A 6,000-nucleotide genomic window follows, 5' to 3' on the forward strand; every position below is an offset into this window, starting at 1 on the left:
GATATTTTTGGAAGCAACAGAGACGACCTTGGATGGAGCTGCTTTTCCAATTTAGGACTTCATTTGGTCTAAGAGAGTAAAATTATACTCTTCAGTCCCTTTGTGTGCCCACAAACAGAACAGTGTTGTTACTTTCTGCTATTGTAAAACTGTTTTTCTGTACCTTGTTAGCAGTGTCAATCCGTTGAGGATAAGAACTGTTTTAGGTAATCCACAGTTACCTTCAAACATACATATAAATAGTGCTCCAGTGTATCACATGTCCCTGGGAAACATTGTGCAATCTAAACGAACTGTGCTCCTTTATGTAATGCCTTTCTTTCTTTATAGCGAGTGTTAACAAATAAGCTTTGGCCTCTGTCTTTGCTTATAGACATCAAGAATCTGATTTCAAGCCAGGGCTCACACAGACTTGATGTAAAATCTAAATGAGGAGAGTGGTAATGCTGGTGAATGCGCTGCGGTGGGGCTGCCACCTGTCTGGATGGCAGGAGAAACATTGTTTGTCAAGCTTCAAGTTTAAATCCAAGGTTAGGAGCCAGGTCCTCTGCACTTCTAGAGAGGGGGGGTGGTTTTCTTTGGATTTAGGTTTGCCAGCTCTGCAATTGTGTCTGCAAAGTTTCATTACATCCAATCAATTGTGTTTTAAATAGTTTGCATTTAATTTTCTTTATAATCAATATATTTTAATTCATTTGTACTGCTGTCTGTCACAGGCATGCTGCAGTCTGTAACAAAATGAAATAGTTTGTTGTGATTGTAATGCTGTGAATAGAAACAATTGACAGAGTACAGTATTCTTGTCCTTTATCCTGTATAGTCCTATTTTCTGTTTAGTGTTTACTGTCTAATATCTTTGTCCTGTGATATCTAATGGGCAAATGCAAAGGATGAACAGAAACTAAATCTAGACATGCCACTGTGGTCTGTTTGATATAAGTGGTATATGCAAATGCAGATGTAAGTGTACCACTTAAGAGTATATTGTTTAAATACGTTTGATTGTGCTCCAAAATCAATACTTCTAGTTGTGTTTTACACTCGGTATCCTGATGGCTCCAGTGTTAAATCTAGAACATGCAGTGCCTGATTTTATGGCATTGTCATCATGTACAGTAGCTGCGGGCAGCTGAAGGGAAGCAACTGTGAATAGATCCTGGGAATCAGCATGTATGTATGACTGTATATATTAGCATATCGTGTGCACAAATCAAATTAAAATAAGCTATTTGGTGCAGCAATTTTCAAGAGAATCTCAATTTATACACAATGCTTAGTAAAATGTGTTGACCACACAGACAGATAAACAAGCTGCTGCTATTATTTTTACTTTCTAGATGAACAAACCACGGCGCAGAATGAAATGGAATGCTTGGGCCATCCCTGGGCTTTGGCCTAAGGGTACAGCCAGGGTCCCCCACCTGATACTGTCTGAGAGAGATGCTGAGTTTTGCCCTGACTGTTGCTCTTCAAACAACCCAGACTTCATCCTGGATTGATGTTTACCAGCACAGCAGTCAGTGTCCCAGCTTTGGGTATCCTCATCTGATCTCTGCCATTCCCTAAAAGGTAATTCAGAAGAAAAAGAACAGTACGTTTGCAATGTGTGAAGGAAAAGTCAGAAGAGTCACAGATAAACAAATATGATACGAATGCGAAGTCATTTTTCTGAAGGAGTTTTTAATTAAATTTTAACATGGAATTTGAAAACATAACAAGTATCACGCCTCCCTTTGCTGTACTTAATGGAGTCAGTCAGACTGAACAGGAGATGTTTTGTTACCCAGAGATCTTTTTACAATCACAGAGAGAAATATCACAGGAGAAACATGGTGCGTGTGCATACAACAAAGATTGCATCTCTTCATTATAAAGGATAGACATCAGTTTAGGGCAACTTATCTGTGTGGGTCCAGTTGACATTCAGCCTCTTACAAGTCTCTACTTTGTACTGCAGCTGAAACATTAATCATACAAATAGAGCAGGAAAAAACAGGAAACTTTCCTCAAACATCTGAAGGAAATGAAGAGATTTTTAATATTCAGTGTTGCAATCAAAAACGCAAAGAGACGTGACTGTGAAAGCACATGAGAAAAGCTGTCTGGCTTAAAACATGGCAAGGAACAAGAGAGTTTGGGCACCTGGTTCATTGCTCCGGCCAGCTGTGGTCAAAGCTGCTGCTCCTGCTCGTTTGGGGTACTCCTCAGTGTACCACCGTGCTGGAACCAGTTGGAAATAGATCTTCTCAATACACAGGCAGTGGATTTAGCACTGGAGCACTAAATTTTGCTTTTATAGGTGAGATCAAATCCAGGGTCACCTCAGTTAATGAATAACCCAGTCAGTTGTGATAGATCCCATTTATTCTGATAAATTTGGCTTTAAAAATTGAACTTTTGTTGATACAAGTGTAAACTACAGGGGAATAGAAACATGTTTTCCCCGTGAAAAATATTCAGTTGTGTCAACAACACAAAAGAAACGTTCCTATCATTCTTGAAGAGACCTGAATAGCCATAGTTTTCACAGAAGAAAAAGCTGAACATTTACACATTCCAAATACAACTTACACTTTCTGGAAAAAGAATGCTTCAATCAAACAAAACGGAACAGCCCACATAGCTTTGATGGAAATGTTCTCCTTACTTCCTAGATACTCACCTTGTTACTGTGTGATTCCCTTCAAATCAGATGAACTCTTCACAGCAGGTTCAGTGCAGCATTATATTTTCCAAGGAAAGGCGTGGATGCTGGAGTCATTAATAATAAGGGCATATTGCTTTGATACAGCAGCTCCATCAGAGCCAAACTTTACCTGCAAATACACAGAGCTGATGCAGTTTATCTTTGAAACAATCCATATGGGTACAAAGGGTTTTTATGAAAGGCATGCAACAAATAGAGTGGGTTGCAATGTGATTGTCTCAGCGATGCATAAATATTGAATAGCCAAACACAGCATTAGCTAATTAAGTTGAGGGTGACTACTGGACAGAGATAAAGCACCCAGTAAGTAAGCATGGGTTAAGCCTGCCCTCTCACTGCACACACTGCGGTTGCTCCCTGAATACACTGAGAACGTAGGTTTCCAGGAAATTGAATCCAGCAATAATTGGCACCTGGAAACTAAAAGAAGGTCAACAAAAATCAGAGAGAGCTTCTTCAACTGCAGTGCGTTGTAAAAACAGTGCAGAGCTTAGGACAGAACTTCAATAACAGGACTCCTCCAATAAAACAGTAGTGAGAAATTGGCTGTTTAAGGAAAGTATTACTTGGAAAATACTATTACATGCATTACAGTTAGCTTCTACAAGGCACATAGTAAACCAAGCTTCACACAATGAGATTTCAAAAGAAGAACTGGACACACATGCACTGCATGCAGACACACACCCCACCATTAGACAGAGCCAGCAGTGGTATCTCCCAGCCTGTATGTCAGAAGCAGAGACATCAGAAAGCACATTCCATTTACAAGATGTTATTTTCCAGCATGAAAAATAAGTGTTTTGGAGAACCAAACCAATCTGAAACCCTTTTTTCAAAGGTTGTTTGCAGCCTCTCATCGTGGAAACAGAAGTTCATAAAGATACCTGCAAGGTACTGTATGCAGGCTCATGCTGTTTGTATTTTTTTAAAGATTAATTATTACTTCAGGTGTTGTCAATGAATGAGAAAGGTCTCCATTAAGATGAGTGGGATTAGTTAAAGAACATGAGAGAAGCTACGTCACGGGCAGAACACACTCACTGCCATCCATTGTGCCCATGGAACAAAACAACAGTAAAGAAACCCCATCCTGCCCAAACAGAAAGCTTTGTAGTCGGGAGAATTCTGTTCCAGATGACTTTAATAGTTATGTTTGTATATTCTTGGGTAGATTTGACCAGAACACAGCAATGCACGTTACTGAATAGTTAGGAAAAAAACGACTGGTAGCCTGAAAGAGATGGGACTGCTCTTCTGTGCAGTACCTCTGTCTAATTCAGTTTGAAATTACTGTGAAAACATTCTCTAGCACTGTTTGTGGGAATGCACGGTCAGGCTGTACCAGTCTCATGGTAAAAGATGATTATTAACGCAGTTACTCAGCTTATAGCCACAAACAGCTGTAAGAGCACAGCTGAAAGGGTAGAGAGCAGCAGGCAAGGAAGTGGAAGCAAGTGGGGGGAGGCTGGAGCTTCCCAAACTGCCTTTACTGCCAAAGAGAACGTAGGACTGCACTGTGATGGCAGTTTCTGTTGTCCTCGATGTAATTCAGTGATTACCTCAAGATAGTCTGAAGACAGATATGCAAGAAATGTGGAAAATTCCAAAGCGTGTGAATGCAGTTATGAGATATTCTGTAATTCAATTAGCCAGTATTTTTCAATCTCTTTAGGGACATAAGTTTTCAATACGTAACAAACCCTGCCTCCTCGTGTATCAGTGACGCGGTCAGCTTAATGTATGACCAAGTGAATGAGAGGCATTACGACGGCCTGTTTTTCATACACACCTTCACAAAGTCAACAGATGCACAGTGCAAAGGAAGCATTTGTTAACAGCAGTTTTCTGAGTCAACGCTTTCCTTCTGAGCTTCCTTCAAAATGGATGTAGCTAATACCAATGTAATAACAACATAATTGCTGACAGTTCACGTGATGTCTTTAAGATATGTTTAGTCATTTACAAAAGATGTTATAAAATCAGAACATCTGCTTATAGGAAATATTGGACTTCTATAATGAGTAACAGGATAACAGTTATAATTCATTTATGCTATAACCCCTACAAAATGAATGAATTAACCTTTTTTAAGTCACCCAAGTCACACCTAGGAGAACAGAGTCTGACCCAAATAATCCGTAATTAGCTCATCAGCTGTGACACTGATCTCCTGAGATTTGGAGTGGCCTCAGCTGCCCTCATTCTCCAGCTGCAACTCAGAGACCTGGCTTCATTCTGGAAAGAGAAATTTTAAGAAGACGTGCAATACTAAAATTATGATGTAGAATATCTGTCTTCTTGGAATTGTCCTAACCTGTGAATATGGAATCAGAAATCATATTATGACCTTGTCAAGCAGAACAATTATATTATTGCTTACATACCAGGGGTCTATTTGGTGCCCCCACAGCTTGCAGGTACTGTTCAAATAGATTGAAGTCTGTAATATCAGTCTTCAATTGCCAAAATCAGTACATAAAAGTTAAGCTGCAAGAATATTATTTACATAATTCAATATTTAGAAAGACTAACAACTGGATCAATGCTGGAGTTGTAAAATAATAAATGTCTGTATTATTCTCATGTGTTAAGTATTTGATGTCTAACAGCTGTTAAGGCATTCTAATAATACTATGTCTAATAATACATCTGGTACCTTTTATTTGATGATCCTTGGGGTCTGTTCTCCAAGGGCCATTCTAAGAACATGATACTCTTGGAATAATTCAAATCAGTACTCTGTGTTTCTAGCATTTCTTTTCCAGTGGTCAGCACATAAATGTAGTGAGTTACATATGGCTTTAAATTTTCTTAACAACATATATGAAAGCAAAAATAGGTATTTCAAATCCACTTGCTGATGATGTAATTAAATTTAAAATGTTAAGTGCAACAGTTTGACTTTGATTTGGATTATCTGATTAACAGCACAGCTCTGATGACCACTAAATCCCCTTGAAAAATAAAGCCTTATCAATACAAATAAAACTCATACCTTTCAAAACCTATCTGTGTTCAATCTGAGATGCACAGGATCCTTCAGAACTATCAGAAGGCCCTCATGCTAACAGCAGGGGTTTTTTTCCTCATTTCTGTGGCATATGTTATATCCAAAATCACAGTAAAAAGAAATTTCATGCTCAGAATTGAAATCCTTTCTCACATTTACCTCAGCCAAAATTCCTGTGATGGCAGAATTAAATTTGGGTTTGTTCTCTATCGGCAAGGAAGCCACAATATGGAACAATTAACATTTTTTTACTCCAAACTACAAAAACTGTTACTTTCTC

Source organism: Lagopus muta, chromosome 17 (assembly GCF_023343835.1).
Source record: "Lagopus muta isolate bLagMut1 chromosome 17, bLagMut1 primary, whole genome shotgun sequence".
In the NCBI taxonomy this organism is placed as follows: Eukaryota; Metazoa; Chordata; class Aves; order Galliformes; family Phasianidae; genus Lagopus; species Lagopus muta.